This window comes from Coffea arabica, chromosome 5c, assembly GCF_036785885.1.
Source record: "Coffea arabica cultivar ET-39 chromosome 5c, Coffea Arabica ET-39 HiFi, whole genome shotgun sequence".
In the NCBI taxonomy this organism is placed as follows: domain Eukaryota; kingdom Viridiplantae; phylum Streptophyta; class Magnoliopsida; order Gentianales; family Rubiaceae; genus Coffea; species Coffea arabica.
Window position 1 is genome coordinate 10,530,863 of NC_092319.1, and position 17,278 is coordinate 10,548,140.

General features: G+C 37.1%; 1 long non-coding RNA gene across 1 annotated transcript; it reads right to left on the minus strand.

Annotated features, from left to right (window-relative positions):
• Positions 1 to 8,974: 8,974 nt before the first annotated feature.
• On the minus strand, positions 8,975 to 10,403 carry LOC140007432 (uncharacterized). Its single transcript, XR_011814744.1, has 2 exons — positions 10,272 to 10,403; positions 8,975 to 9,463 (listed from the first exon to the last, which is right to left on the minus strand). It is a non-coding gene; the product is annotated as an uncharacterized lncRNA (long non-coding RNA).
• Between the last annotated feature and the right edge of the window lie 6,875 nt (positions 10,404 to 17,278).

The window sequence follows — 17,278 nt, forward strand, 5'->3', positions numbered from 1 at the left end:
TTATTATTATATTTCTATATATAAAGCATGGGGAGGGGGTTTGGTGTTAAACTTTTGTGTCATTTTTTAGTTTTTCAATTATATTCATATAAAAATAAAGATATACTAAGAATAACTGCTTGATTTAGTAACTTTCAATAACCTCCATATCCAATAACTTCTATTTGTTTGTAAAAAAAATCTCATAACTTCTACTGATTATAAAATAGCTTAATTTTTTCTTAATTTGCACTTTAATCAAACCTTAGGAGAGGTAGATTTAATTAGACCTATTGTTGTTATTGTTGTTGTTTCATGAGGAGGGAGTTTGGTGTTAAACTTTTGTGTCATTTCTTAGCTTTTCAATTTTATTCGTATAAAAGTAAAGATTTATGAAGAATAACTGCTTAATTTAGTAACTTTCAATAACTTCTATTTGTTTGTAAAAAAAAATCTCATAACTTCTACTGATTTTAATAAAAACAACTTAATTTTTTCTTAATTTGCACTTTAGTCAAACCTTAGGAGAGGTAGATTTAATTAACCCTATTGTTGTTATTGTTGTTGTTGTTCTTTTTTCTTAATTTTTTCTTAATTTGCACATTAGTCAAACCTAGGAGAGGTAGATTTAATTAACCCTATTGTTGTTGTTGTTGTTCTTAATTTCCACGAGGAGGGGGTTTGGTGTTAAACTTTTGTATCACTTTTTAGTTTTTTAATTTTATTTTACCCATATAAAAGTAAAGATTTACTAAGAATAGCTGCTTAATTTAGTAACTTTCAATAACTTCCATACCCAATAACTTCTATTTGTTTGTAAAAAAAATCTCATAACTTATACTGATTTTAATAAAAATAACTTAATTTTTTCTTAATTTGCACTTTAGTCAAACCTTAGGAGAGGTAGATTTAATTAACCCTATTGTTGTTGTTGTTGTCGTTGTTGTTATTATTATTATTATTATGTGATGACTACAGTTTTCACAACTTTTGATGTCATTCATACGATATGATCTGACAAAACAATGTAGCAAAACTATGCACAATATTATATAAATTCCACACCCACCCTGGGCCCGTTCAAGTATAGCATGAGGCCGAGAGCTAGCGTCTTCAAAATGTGAGAAATCATTCATTTTTTTCAAACAAGTTTAAACCAGATATTCTTTTAAGAGTAGCTCCTTAAATTGTGGCAACTAAATGTTTTCAAAATTTGGCAGCTCCTTTTGTCCCATTTGCTCTCAATCAGTTTGTCAAATTGAGTGGTGTTTAAAGTCTTTTCCTTTTTATAAACAAAATAAATATATTGCAATGAATCTCCAGTCACGGTAGAAATTACATCAAACATACACCATATGCACATGGATCTAAAAATCAACATACACGAGAAATGGTAGTTTGACCTCTTATATATATTCTTTGTGGCATTACAAATTCAATGTTAAAGAGGCCTGCACTCTAAAACTCCTTGGTATGAACTTATGACTAACATACTTCCACCGGTTGCCTAATTATAATGAATGAAAGCCAGACATTGGTATAATCTGATTTCAAGGCTTTCTCAAACAGTGTGATGAACAAACTTGGAAGCAGGAGATAGGCACTTGAGTAGTCCCTGGGATAGAATAATTGTCAAGTCTTGTGGCTTTGGGTTATCTGAACTAGCTTTTACGGATTGAATGAGGATTCCATCTCTCTCTATCTATCCTCCTATTCGAGCAAGCCTAAGGGCTTTCCTTGTCATTCCATTTTTATTTTTGATACTTGGTTGGGTTTTCAAAAGTTTCATCCTCTCGTAAGCTAAGGCGTGGGGCAAGAAGCATGCTTTTAAAGGAGTGAAATTCCGAATTTTATTCACTTGCTACAATTTTGTATGATCACAATCTCATGTAAACTTAGCACATAGCTAAAGTGACTAAAGGACCAAAAGCATTAACCAGAGTAATATATCCATGACCAAAGTAGAGCAAATCAATGAATATAGCACCATGCTTTAATATGTCTTCCAACATAAGATGAAACACTACAACCCCTGTGCGTGCATGTTTTTGATAGCCAAAAACAATGTAAAACTGTTTTAGACCCAAAAATAAAGTTTAGATCTAAGAAATCTCAAATTACAATTGTGACGCCCGAAAGAAGACAAAAAGGAAAAAACAATTCTTGTGAACAGTGTTAGCAAATCCGGCAGCAAATCCGGCTAGTTCTTGGCGGATTGTTGGCCGGATTGGCTTGGCTGTTTGAAAACAAATTTACCAAGCTACTGCCTTGAATCTGGCCGACTATCCGCTAGATATCCGGCCGGATTCTGTCGTGGACAGCTTTCCTTCATGGTTAAGTCTTCACTTTTTGACCATATTTGGGGTTCAAAAACCCACTTTTCTTCGTTTCCAAACTGACCGACCTTCTTGAGAAGCCAAATAAAGAGAGGAAACTTCATTTTCTACTTCAATTCCTGTCCAAAACTTGAGATTTCACCGTTAGTTTTGCAATCTACTCCATACAAATGCTCACTAAGGAGGTTTAAAGCTATTGGTGGAGTGGTTTTTGAAAGGGAAGCCCTAAGTTGCTAGCTTTCTTGAGTTTTGAGGTAAGTTGGATAAGAAAGTTCTTTCTTGCTTTAATAATGGTTAATTAGTGGGTTGTAGTGGCTAAATAGGTTATTTTGTGGAAGATTTTATGGTTTAAAGTAGAGTTTGATAAATTTTAGAGTTTTTGGTGATTTTTCTGATTTTATATGATGATTATTGTTGGGACATGGAATGGTAGTTTGATATGGTGTAAAATGAAGCTCTTGTATGTTAGTTGTGGTGTTTGCGGAAAATTTTCGCTTGTAGACCAATTTCAGTATTAGGGTTTTGAATTGGGGCTTGATTATGGTTGGTTTTTGGACTTATCATTTTGGCCATCTATGAAGGGCATTGTGGCCCTAATTAGGTGTGTTTTATACTCTATGATTTGTACGTGTAATTGTGGTTGAATTGAGATGGTATTGGTGTTGTTTATAGGGTAGAAAGTCAAGAAATTAAGGGGAAGTGCTGTCCAATCTTTGAGAGCATTCGATTGCTTTGAGTTTGAGTTAACTCTTGGTAGAAATGAAAGGCTTGGACTTGAACAAGGCAATATCTGTGATGGATGGTTCCTGAGCTGTGGTTGGTGAGTTATCCCCAAACTATTTCCAAAGTTACTTATGAACTGTTTCTTTTACTGTTTACTCGATTGCATATCATGAGTGCTTGCATGTGTACCATGAAATGTTTTGGCTTAAATGAGTACTTGGAATTCGTGTGCTTAGAACCAATGTCTCTCCACTGTTTATTTGGAGCAATGATGGCTCCCTTGTACTGTTTAAGCATTGGGGTTCTAAGTACGAGGATTCCACTGGCTCACAAGAGCAATAAACTTTCATTTGATCACTGAGTCATGCCATCATCTAAATGCATTACTGTGAAATGTACTTGATTCTTGATTTTACTGATCACTCGCTGACCTTGTAACTCACCCCAAAAATAATTTTCTCCTCACAGGGCTCGAGGCAAGGGAAGCGCTTGTATTAAGTTGTTTTATCTCATGTCTAGTTTGAATTTGGAATTCATTTTGTGTAATAGTTGGGTTTGTATGAAGGTTTGGAATTGAATGGATGTATGTGTACGTTCCACGCTTGGGAACTAGTTTTCGTTTCGCTTGATATGTAAATTTGTGGAGTATTTGATGTAATATTTGAGATGTGTATTGTAATTTATTTGAGGATTGTAGTGAGTGAGTGAGTCCTGGCGAGAGTTGGGTAAGCGGTCCGCCGAACCCTTTGATTCGCCTTAGGGGGAGGTGGGGCTGTCACAACAATAAAATTTTAGAAGGGGTGGCGGAATTTTTATATCAATGCAAGTTTAAATCCGATTTTTATACCCGTTAGTTGCAAGTATACAGGCCGAAACTGTAATGTAGGGTATGTATCGGTCGATCCCACGAGGAGCAATTTAAATAAGTACTAGACCCTTATTTTTCTCTATTATTTAGACTTACAATAAATTTGAGCAGAGAAAGTATATTGCTATAGTCTACAAATTTGATACACAAATCTAGTTTAACAAATGCTAAATTCAAATGGAGAAATTTCACTCAAGGAAGACTCTAGGGATGTAGATTCCACTTATGGCATAAACAACACAAATGAATGGATTTACCTCTTGTTATTATTCTTGAACCAGAGATTCATTTCCAAAATTATCAAGTCTCATTCTCATGATGAAATGGCCTAGAGTAGTTTAGTTTTTCCTATTTTCATGGTGAAATACTAATACTCCTCTGTTTTCTTTCATGAAATGCTAAGTAATCCACTTAAGTGTATCTTTATTTTCATGAACATACGACTTAAGCTCTACTCATGTTTTTCCATTGCTACTACCAATTCTCATTGAACAATAACAACTATAAACATGCTATTGGTGATCAATCAATAACAAGTAATCATAGCTACACAAGTAAACAAGCTAATACAAGATATAACAAGTGTAAATCACATTCAATTTATATTATTTAGCCATAAGTTTCATCTACTCCCTAAATTAAGAACTTTAGCTACTCATGAATGATTTAACAATCAAACTCACAAGTTTATTAATGCCAAACATCATAAAGTACAAGTACAAGAAAGATAAAAGAAAGCTTAGCCAATTGAAGGTGAAACTCTCCAATTCCTGCTATGCTCTTGCACAATATGATTACAAGTGAAAACTCCAAATGCTTCTCCAAGAACTCTTAACTAGAGAGAAAACTAGTTACAAGAAGGAAAACTAGCTACATAGGTTCTCTGGCTTCTTCCCTGTGTTTCTGCATAAAAAGTGGTAGAAAGTCTATTCCTCTCACTTCATAATTCCTCTACTCAGATTTTGTAAAAAGAAGTCAAATATATGATGTTTCTTTTTGTCTACAACTCATTTGGTCTTCTCTTTTGTTGCAGAAGCATGTGCCACCGATTCCTGTCTCTTAAAATAGTTGGAAAAGTTGTGAGAAAGATAAAGAAAAATGACTGTGCCACTTGCTGAAGAGAGACGGATCCGAGCTTCGGATCCGAGGGGTAAAAATGGATCCGAGGTAGAGAGAAAACTAGTTACAAGAAGGAAAACTGGCTACATAGGTTCTCTGGCTTCTTCCCTGTGTTTCTGCATAAAAAGTGGTAGAAAGTCAACTCCTCTCACTTTATAATTTCCTCCACTCAGATTTTGTAAAATGAAGTCAAAGATATGATGTTTCTTTTTGTCTACAACTCATTTGGCCTTCTCTTTTGTTGCAGAAGCATGTGCCACCGATTCCTGTCTATTAAAATAGTTGAAAAAGTTGTGAGAAAGGTAAAGAAAAACGACTGTGCAACTTGCTGAAGAGAAAGACGGATCCGAGTGTCGGATCCGAGGGGTGAAAACGGATCCGAGGTCGGATCTTTAGGATCCGAGGGCTTTTATGATGGATCCGAGCTCGGATCCGTGCCATTAAATTTCCAGTTTTTCACTTCTTTCCTTTTTCCTTCATTTTTGCTCCTAATTTCTTGTGTACTTTATCCTCTGGACGATCCTTACATTCTCTTCATCTCGTGCATGAATTTCATACATCGATATCCTTCACAATTTCACAAAATTAACGCATTAATCCACTCATTTATCAAATTTTCAACACTTAAACAATATTTAAACAATTATCACCAAAAGAGTTTAAATATGGTTTTAATCTTCTCAAAACATACCAAAAGTTCATGCCAAACTTGTAAAAAATATACGTTAAATATTCACTTATCAAATTCCCCCACACTTGAATTATTACTTGTCCTCAAGCAATTCGCACAAAACTTACTTCAATGATTCAATAGATAAAACAATATACGTACTTTTGTCAAATTTAATTCCTCAAAAACCTAGAAACCAATCATTATGCCATTTCTCAGATTACATTAAATACTCATAATATTCAATTAAAGAAAAATAATTATGTCTTAATTTTAACAAATTCAAATCAATCTCTCATTTTATCCTAATTCCACAAATAAGTAAATCACATAGTCATTTCTATGACCTTCCTCATCCCATAACCATCAAAATTTTCATAACTAAGAGGAATTTATTCATACTTCATTTTACTTAAATAGTAGAAATGTCTTTTTACGCGAAAATCGACACTTTTAGGTGAAGATTCCCGATTACTCAACATTTCACTTATTCAAATTGCTAAGCATACTCTTAATTCCGATACCTTTTTACGCGAATATCGATATTTGTAAATGCCAACCCCCGGTTACTCAGTATACGAATAATTGGAATAGAAAATATTATTATTATTATTATTATTATTATTTTTTTTTTAACAATAATTTTTTTTTCTTTTCCCTCTAAGCATAATTAAAGGAAGAATCTGGCATTGTCTTGACTATATCAACCACTTACTTATAAAATTAAGTAAAAATGAGAAATATCATTAAACATGCAAAATTCTAAGCATAATTTTTCTCATTTAACTGAATATACTTTCTAAAATGTAAAAATCCTAATTGCATAATGACTAATTCCAAGTCAAATAAGAACTAAAATTTCCCAAAATAAATATAACATTTTATCCAATGGAAGAATTAGGCACTTAAATTTGAACATTTGGCCATTATTTGAAAGAATTGCAATGAAATATTGGAAAATATTTTAGAAAAAATTTTGACAGAGTTTCCCCATATAATTGGACAAAACTCCTTGCCAACAGCCTCAATTTCAAGAAAATTACCCTTAAGACAATATTTCCAAATATAATTCCAACATTTTTAAGCCATCGACAACTCAAATCATGCATTTCAAAACACAATCATCCATAAGATAAATTAATCCCCCCCCACACTTAAAATCTACAATGTCCTCATTGTAGACGAAGGTTAAAGAAACTGAAACTTCCCTCAAATAGGTGGTGATTCAATTTGAAGCCCTTAATTCTCACGATCATCCAACATCTGTCCACAATGAAACAAAAGAGTACGAAAAACCATAAGTAGCACAAGAGAATCCAATATGAAAACTACAAAGTTTAAACCAAACACAATAAAAGAAAAACAAAGCAACAAAAGATGTAATCAGCTAAAGATCTTCAAGGCTGTTCAGAACGAGGGTTTACTGCCTGCTCAGTTCCATGAGGACCCTGTGATGTACCAATATGCCCCTCCGCCTGCTGAAGTGTCGGAGTAGGCAACTAACGGATATGGAAATGGTCCTCGATCGCACGAAGACGGCGATCATGTCTGTCGAGTCGCTCCGTCATCATCCGCTCGGTCTGGTCAATGCGCTCGACGACTCGAGTCTCCATACAATAGATGGCATTGAGGAGCTCTTGCCACTTGGATCGCGGCAGATGTCGCGCCCCATTTTTTAATAAGAAAATAAAAGACGAGTTTAGAAAAATCTTTTGATTCAATTTTTGATTAAAAAAAGAATTTTTTGATTTAAAAAGAAAATGAAGAACATGGGTCTAAATGGGACTTGATAATGCGACGATTTGACCCAAAAATATAGTTTAAAAAGGGTTTTTTGAATGAAAAATGGAGTCGCCACTTGGTATAGAGTAAAGGTATACCAAGTCACCAAAAAATGAGTTTTTAAAGAAAAAGTAGAAAAACCCTTTTTTAAATGACTCCAAATCTACGAAAATCAGAGAAAAAGATTCGGGAGTCACATTTGAAGAAAGGGAAGGCAAGGATAAGAATCCAAGGCACCCTTTCAACCTAGCCAAGGCTAGTTGCGCGATTTAGTCAAAGATTTTCTTTTTTTACTCTTAAGATTTATCACATTTGGATGTTCTATATGAATGCAAACCCTAGACCTAGGAGGGTGTCGGGGGGTTGAAATGTATTTTCAAAACTTACTTGGTACCAATCACATTAATTGTGACGCCCAATAAGGACTCTTCGAAGAAGTCACGAATAATGTAAGTCATGAGACTCGAAAGAAAGAAAAAGTAAAGAAAATAATAATATACAAATGTGTATGACCTAAAGGAATGCATCATAATGGGTGCGGGGGACTTATACTCGTGACTTTCAATGTTCCCTTTAATAGAGCGAATACGAGCGTGCTAAGGTTAGAAAGCCAAATTCGTCCATATCCCATACGCAAGGGATTTTTCTAGTCTAATCAAGCAAATGTACTACCCTAGGTCTAATGCTTAGATGAAATGCAAGTCTGATGTCATGTTTCATACAAAGGGGTAAGTAATATACATATAAGGAAAAATATGGGGAGGGATATACGTATAAGGAGGGATGTCATGCAAAAAAATTGATAAAGACCCTAAAAAGTGAAAGTATGCATGAGATGAAGTGATTTTATCACACAACCATGATCTAACGCTCAAGGGGCTCCTAAGGGTCTAGCGTTGGACTAACCCATGTCTAGAATTTCCCACTAGCATTGGACTAGTGAGAAAAGTCGGAACAAAGGGCCACAACTAGCGTTGGACTAGTGTGGATTCGAGAAATTGACCACAACTAGCATTGGACTAGTGTGGTGATGTCACACATCGGTTACAATCAAATAAATCATGTAAGACCTAATAAAAGCATGCAAACACATAAATCACATATAGCACATAACGCATAAGCATAATATCTAGATGCAAGACCCTAAAAAAGTGGTAACACATAGCACATAGACATGCAAATCACGCAAGGCAAATAAAGTAAAGGAAGCCCTATCTAGGGGTGAAATCGAGCCGAGTCGAGCTCGAGTAGTGGCGTACTCGAGCTCGAGCTCGACACAGATCGCCAGAGCTCGAGCTCGAGCGAGCTCGATAACCAAAGATCGAGATCGACTCGATAAAAGTGTATGCAGACTCGAACTCGACTTGATCGAGCTCGACATGTCATTCGAGCTCGATATCAAGTCGAGTACTCGAGCTCGAATGAGCTCGAATTGATCCTGGTTCCTGCGCAAATCTAAAGAATCTAGTCTTTGTATCTTAAATGCAACACTACTAATTTGTACTAAACAATAAACTAAGTTGCACTAATCATTCGAATGAAAGTACATTAATATCAATTGAACAAGATTAATTGCAATTCAAAGAAACAAAACTTAGAAGCCAATTAAAGTCTTGGAGGCTTGGAGCCACATGGACAAAACTTAGAAGCATGCCATTGCATACAGAGGACAGAACCTTCGGCAGAGGTTTCAAACCTTCAACAAGCTTGGGGAATCAGATGCAACCTTCCACTGCACTCTGCCCAGCAACACACACGACAGGGGAGACAGCAACCATAGCAACGATAGCAACTGTGATGAATTGATCCAAACCAACCATAGCAACTGTGTTACCCCATGGCACATCCTCACCTGTTTCCTGCTTCTTACCCATCCAAATAACTATTCTTTAGACATTCTTAAGTCTTAACATTATAACATACAAGTCCTTTTTCTCTCTCGGAACATAGTTGGGACCCATGATTCTAACCTTCATGCCAGTGGCACTTTTTCCAGAAAACACACGGCCAAAAGTAAAGAAAACATCAAATTAGGTCTAACAAGATGGATGTCTAGCCGATCAAAAACAGATCATGCGAATGACATCAATCTAACAGATCATGCGAGTTGATATCCCAATAATGTTTTGGATCTTAAACTCATTTACTATTGATGCCAGCCACCATCTCATCTTGAAATGGATATTATGGTATCCCATTTTTTTTAATTTGCATTGGATAAAATCAGAAAGCCTTTTGTTTACATTTTCTTATTTTTATCAACGAGAAACAAACAAAAGGAATAGCTCAATCAGATTCAGAGCTGAGTTTAGGAAAAACTTCAGGGCCCAAGAGAAAATTTGTATGAAACTTCAAGCACTACTGTAGCAATAAAGCCTGAAAGTTTTGATAAGATTTCATATATATTCGGCTGGGAATCATAAAGGGGGCTATTAGAAGCTTTGATATGTCTTCAGATTGAGAAACTTTTGTACTTTATGACGTATCCCCTTTTCTGCAGTTTCCTATTCCATGCAGTGTTTTGTTTTCCAGGAAAGGTTAGTTTTAGTTCCGATTGAGAAACTCTTGTTTTCATGTTGTTATTGACCCAAGTAAAAGATCTTTTAGTTTAACTGCATAAGCTAGCATCAAAATTATTCTCCAGAGAACATAACTGAATATTCTCATTAATCTCATTAATATACTAGCTAATTAACACTTAATAATCCAACTTAAAGCAAATTTCTGAAATCAGTGCATTTTCACATCAAAGAAAAACCCATAAACATGTTAGAGCCAATGTCAAGAAACTTACCAATTCTTGGAGCTATCGCGCCAACCACCGAATCACTTGTTGAAGGAATCGAGCTGCCCTCCATTTCCTCAAAATTCCAGTACAGCAATGGAGAAGGAATGGGATACGGAAATTGAATATATTGAATCGCAGGCTGCAGCCCCCAATTTTTTTGGTTAGGGTTTGGAGATTAAAAATTAATATTACATTTATAAAATTTAACCTCATAATGCACATATTTACTACACAAATGCACAATAAGTACCTTTATTTGTCAAATGCAGCTGTTGAAATTGATGGGTTTTGATTTGATTTGAAACCCCCACTCAAAGGTCGGCTGCTCAGTGCTCACGCTGCTACCTACTCCAAGTTGAGCTAAACTGCTGAAGTATTTATAGCTTTAGATGATCAGTTGTGACTTGTGACAGTTGAGGAGATGAGCCAAAGAATAAGAGATTGCGATTTGAGAGAGGAACGGCCGAACGAAGAAGAAGAAAGAACTGTGAAGGATGAATTCGACGGAAGCTTTTTCATTTTTCGTTTTTAGTTTTCCTCATTTCATCAGAATTCTCGAGCCAAAATTACTTATTCACCCTTGTTTACTAATTGGCAGGGAACTGCTTAAGCCCGTAAATATTCTAGCTAACAAACCTAAAAGAGTAAATTGATATATAAACTAAAATAAAAAATATATATGTGCTACCGAGCTCGAGCTACTCGTCGAGCTCGAATTTCTGACTCCTAAATACTCGAGATCGGCTCGTTTACTGTAGCAAGTAGATCGAGATTGACTCGAACTCGAATTTGCTCGAAATCGATTCGAGTAGCTAATCAAGCTACTCGCGAGCTCGATTCAAGCTACTCGAATTCTCTGCACCCCTAGCCCTATCTATTACATTAGGGGGGCCTGCTACAATCTAAAAGGGAAATAAAATGAGTAATTAAAGATAGATACCTAACTATTACAACTGTGGCATTCAAGTGCCTTTCAAATGATTGCAAATTAAATTAAAATTAATGCACAAAAATAAAGTAAACCAATAAAGAAAATAAAACATTCAAAAAGCATGCAATTAAACACATAAAGTCACATAAGACACATAGGATCAAATAAAGTCAAAATAAGGGATAGAGTGTACCTCCTTTGAGTTGGGCCCCTAATGAAATGAAATTACTTATTTACCCTCCAAAAACAAAGAAAAAGTCAAGGCATCACTTTAATTAATAAAATAATCACATGAAACGGAAATAAACATGAAATTGAATCACTCAAAACGTTCAAATAAACTAGACAACTCATATTCATCAAACTTGAAAAACAATGACCCGATTGAAACAATTAAAAAAAGTTAAAGGGACCAATTTGATTGATTTTTCCAATTGTTCGGGCCATAGAAGCATAGATAGAAACTAAGGGGGAACAAAGTGCAATTTTGGTAACATGTTCATGCATGCATTGAAGAGCAACATTCTGCATTTTTTGGCTATTACAGGAACTTGATTTCCAGCAAACATTCGAACCTAAGCTATGTGCCTTTGGATCAACAACACACGAAATCAACACCAGCGATTCAACTTCCTTTTTCTACAGAAGATCACATAGCAAATTAGGTGACAAACCCATTTGGTGGGCTGTTGCGGGAAAGAACATAGCAAGTCATCAGAATGATCGCAGCTTTTTATTTTACTTCAGCTTGGACATGTTTGTGCGCAAGAAACTCCAAACAAACTCTATTGGACAACCAAAACCAAGTGCTAGGACTTATCCCATTGTCATTAACATGATCATCTATCCTAGAAGATCCAATCAAATCAACTAAACCAGAAATGCAGCAAAGAAAGGAGTGAAACTTGCGGTAAAGTCAATTATGGACAGGATCGAATCGTTCCATAGAGGTAGATAAATGAAACTAAACTATGAACCAAAGACATGCAACTTCAGTTTGGTCTAAGCATAGCAAAAATGCAGGAGGAATAAAACAGGGAGTGTCAAAGCTACAAGTTCTTTCCTAGCTTCTGGTGTACCGAAACCTTTTGCAAAGAAAAATCACCCTCCAAACACTGCAAACTTGCTCATTATCAAACATTGGACCCAAAAATGAAAAGAAAAGTTGCATCAACAAAATCGACAACTTCAAGCTTATTGCAGCAAACATTATATACAAAACATTCTAGTGGCCATCAAACCGAGAGTTCAAGTAAAGAAACAAAGAGACAGACTAAGAGGTCATGCGAAGTCTGTAAAATTTTGCAACTCTTCTATGTTTACTCTATTAGATTCACGGACCGCACAAACCCATCTCCAGTCTAACAAAGTCGCGCAATTATACAACCCCACGCTAAACAAACCCAGTCAACAGCAACAGGAGGCAAAACTGCGAAGCTTTGCTATGTTTTCAACCTCGGCAAACATCACACAAGTCAAGCAAGCATAACAGTCCCACTGTGAATCATAAACCCAAACCCAAACTTAAACCAAACCTACGGAAACGAAAATGAAAGGCTACAAGCGACAACTGAACCAACAGATAGCAAAAGGGTGCAAACCAACAAAAGAAAACAGTTTCTAATTCTAAGAGAGATAAGGATATTACCTTAATCACAAAATGAGTCGGGGAATGACCAAGAAAGGATTCGGATGATTCTGCCAGGCCTTCGAAAGACGTCAACGGGAGAACAACGATGATAACGCAGCACCGTCCTTGCAACCCCAAATCTCCTTTCTTCCTCACTCTGCCGCCACTCTACTTCTTCGCTTCCTCCGCCTTCACAAGACTCTACATATGCTCGTCTTTCCTCAGCTGTCCCAGATTCTTTTTCATCCGCCGTTTTTCTCTATTCTCTTATCTCTTATCCTTTCTCTCCAGCCCTCTGTCAAGCCCTAGCTCTCTCTCTCTCACCTTCTCTCCAGCCGTCCTCCCTATCTTCCTCACGTTGTTCTCTCCTCTGGTTTCTTTCACCCCGCTATCCCCGCCGTCACTCTATTTGTCCAGCCCCTCCTAGACGAAGCACGCTGTTTTTTCTTAGCTTTTTCTTTTTTTCCGTCCCCCACACACACTCCCTTTCGCTCCTCCTAATTCTTGGCTGCGGCTCCTCCTTTTATAGGAATCCCTAAGTCCCTAAAACCCTCACCTCAAAGGTGAGGATGAATGGTAGATTATTACCAAAGATCTGAGCCATTGGATGACATTTTTTGGATAAGGTTGGGATCAAAGAAACCGCTACAAATTTCTGTTCTTTTCCGTTTCATGCTACTGCCTTGAAATGAAATATTGAGAAGGAGCTTGGATCAAGTGCAGCATGGTGCATGAGCTCTCTTCTTCTCTTTTTTTTTTCTTTTAACAAAATAAATAAATTGCATCTAAAAAATTTAATGAATATTTTTTGTGAGCAATTTTCTTTTTTTCGAAAAATCTTAATGCTTAAATGTCTTAAAATAAAATTAATAGACAAATAAGCAAAAATAAAAATGAATCAAATTAACAAATAAAACTAAATTAAAAGATTTGATGTCCAAAATGCTAAAAAATGTCTAAAATGAAATTATGAGATAAATTAAAACAAAAATAATAAATAAATAAATAAAAGAGTAAAATTTTGGTGTCTACAGCAGAGGTGGTGGTCGCAGAACAGGAGGAGGAAGAGTCTGCTGTGCCTCCAGCTCTTGAGTTTCCACTTGTGGTTCAGTGTGAGGTGGAGGCTGAGCGGAAGTCGATGCTTCTCCAGTGTCCCGAACCAGAGCAGCTTCAAAATCTATAGGGATACTCAAAGATTTGTGTATCGAGGCACTGACCTCCTCGGTAGCCCTAGTTATAGTGGCTCACTCAGTTCCAAGAGGAACCTTGAGCTTCTCAAAAAGAAGAGAGAGCAGTCGAGGGAACCCAAAGTAGGTTTCGCCAGCCCTCATTCGAGCAGTAGTCCGCATGTAACTGATGGTGATGCTGGGTAGAGAAATACTGGTCAACTGGCGACCTACTCCGTTCATCATCTTGTCCAGGAAGTAGAGGTCACTGTTGCGGAGCTCTCGTTTTCCACGTCTTTTCGGTACCACATTGAAAGCAAAAAGATAAAATATCAAGTGGTACCGAGGCTCGAAGGAGTCGGCATATACGGTGAGCTTCTTTGAACTTTCTCGCTCACGGTATTGACCCTTAAGACGTGACACAGTTTCTCCTACTTGCCATGGATCACATACCTTGAATTCCTTGGTCAATTTCTCGTCTTCTCCATCGTCCTTGAGTTTGACGAATTTGGCGATTGTATCCCGATTGAGAGCCACTCTTTTGCCTCGAACCCACGAGACAATGAGGTTGCCACTGTGACTTTATTTGTTTTCTACATTGGCTTAGAATTTCCGGACCAGATTAGGGTAGTAGTGCTTGGGCAATTGAAGGATATTCTTCCATTCGAGTCTCTTGAATGCCGTAGAGATGTGGTAGTGCGCATCCACCTCCAGTGCCAAATGTTTTTCAATGATGATTTCTTTGTCCAAACCGGTCTTGTACCATTGTTGATTCTCGAGCGAGGTGAAACGAGTGGTATCGTAGTCAGGAACTGGCTCCTCATGGCTCGTGGATGCTCTCTTACACCGTGAGCGTGGAGGCGACTCAAGTGAAGGAGATTCGTCCACTAGTGACTCCTCAGGTGAAGGAGTCTGTTCCTCACTCAAGGAAGGAGTAGAGTATGAATACGAGTCCTCCTTGTGCGAGCCATAGTACCTATACACAAACAAGATGAATATTTATTAGAAACGATATAAACTTGCTCACACATATTAAATAAGAATTTAAGAAAATTTCGGCAGAGTTTCCTCTTGAAAAAGGGCCTGCCAGAATGTACCCAAAAACAACCAAATTTGCTACTTAAAACATTCCTAACACAAATGCACATTTATAATAACAACTCCAATCCTCATTCTCAACAGATGGTGTGACAGCCCCACCTTCCCCTAAGGCGAACCAAAGGGGTTTGCGGACTGCCTGCCCAACTCTCGCCAGGGGACTAACGGTTCAGTTTAGAGCGATCTAATACGTTCCGGAACTTACAACCGCGCGTAAACAAGTCAAAATGTCAAATAAAAAAAATGAAATCGGAATCGGCCATGAATAGTAACCGACACGTCAAAACCCAACCAAACGTCAAGCAAATATTCACATCTCGAAATTAAGCATATACAACCCAAAGGGGCATACAAAAGTTATTCAAAAGTGGATACAGTACGGTTTGCCAAATTACAAGAGAAACGGACCCAAAAGTACATCTAGGGTTTCAATCAAGGAGCTATACAAAAGATCTGTCCATCTAGCTCAATTCAGCAACCAACTATCAAATCCAGTCCAAAAGTATTTATTTTCCTGTAAGAAAAACAAAAGGAACAGAAAGGGGTGAGCTTGCGCTCAATGAGGCACCAGACACATAGCAGTAAAATCATGGCATTTCACATTTAACAAATCAAGTACACATGCCAGAGGTAAAGTAAAGGAACCAATGATTCAAATAGGAAGGATACAGGTGGCTCTCAGGAGCCAAATTCCCATTCGCGTCACCGAAGTTTGATCGAAATAATAGTTGACACTCCGTCAACGCTAAAGGAGTAACCAATACCGTAGACTCCACTTTCTCCGATTTCTTCCACCTCACATACCCCTACCGGGCCCGAAATCCAATCAGATCAGAAATAGTAATACTTGAGTATACTGGAATCAAGGGTCTCAATACCTAAAGATCCCAAAACAGACTACCGTGGTTCGTTATCTAATCGACCAGGCCCTTGCCGGCCTGACTCGAGTAACTGGCCACAGGTGTTGAGCTCAGAGGTCACAGAAAGGTAATTGGATACAAGTTTTCAAACCACGTCAGAACAGATACAGATACCGATACCAGATACAGATAGCAGATTCCGATACGCACTCAAAATTGGCATATGAACAGACAAGAGAACGAGTGTGATAAAGTACACTCTCGCCTCCATTTTATCAAAACAGTATTTGGCTCCAACAGTCATAAATCAAGTATTTTAGATATTCAGATATTTCACATAACAGGTAGCAGGTAGTGGAACACTCACCGGTGTCAGTACAGATACCTCAAAAGTTTGGGCTTTAGTCACCAAGAAACCCTAAAATAACCAAGGTGAAACAATTATGGTTCCCACTTTCACGAATCCAGTACACGAAATGCATAACTAAGACTTAACTATATGTCGTGTGCCTGATCACATTAGCTACCAGTGCAAAGAAATAACAATGAAATTGGAGAAAAAGGTAGCGGTTGGTATCAAAAACATGAACAACCCTAAAACCCTTCGCTCAAGTCACAAGGAAAACCAACTAGCCTTCAAGTAAAATTTCGGCAGCAAGTCCCTTGTGTTTACCTATTTTCCAGCCATTAATGGCTTCATTATTTCCTCAAATCAGTCCCAATATCTCATACAAAAATAATCTCATTTTCAAAAGCCGTTCACTAACCTTAAAGTCATAAACCAATTCTAGATACCACCAAAATAGAGCTCCATAAGCATACATAAGCATTAGAGGAAACCAGAAAAATCCGGAAATGTAATTAAGCGTTAACCCAAAAAAAAACAGTCTTTGACGTCATTTTGCAGTTTTGGTACCAATGGCACTACGATTATCGGATGAAGGTGCAAGACCCACCGTTTCGAAGCTAAGAGATAGGGTTACAATATTACAGAAGGTCACTCAGCCCAGTTTTGAGTGTAACCAGGTCAAAAATGCAAGATACTACACCAGAATCGAAAAAACAGATTCACAGAACGCATTCTGGTTCAAACATCATAAGTTAGCCTACCTAAGTCCAAATTCAGTAATTCCAAAGCCATCCAAAAGCTAAGAAACAGGGATACAATACATCAGAAGACCTCAACAACCAATTCCAAAGCATTCCCAACCAAAATAACCCATTACAGAAGCAATTCCCAAATTTGGATAAAACCAGGGCAGCAAGGGTAATTTCATCTTTTCTCAAGGTACGCTACTCCGATTGACCTGAAATTTTGTAGGCACCTC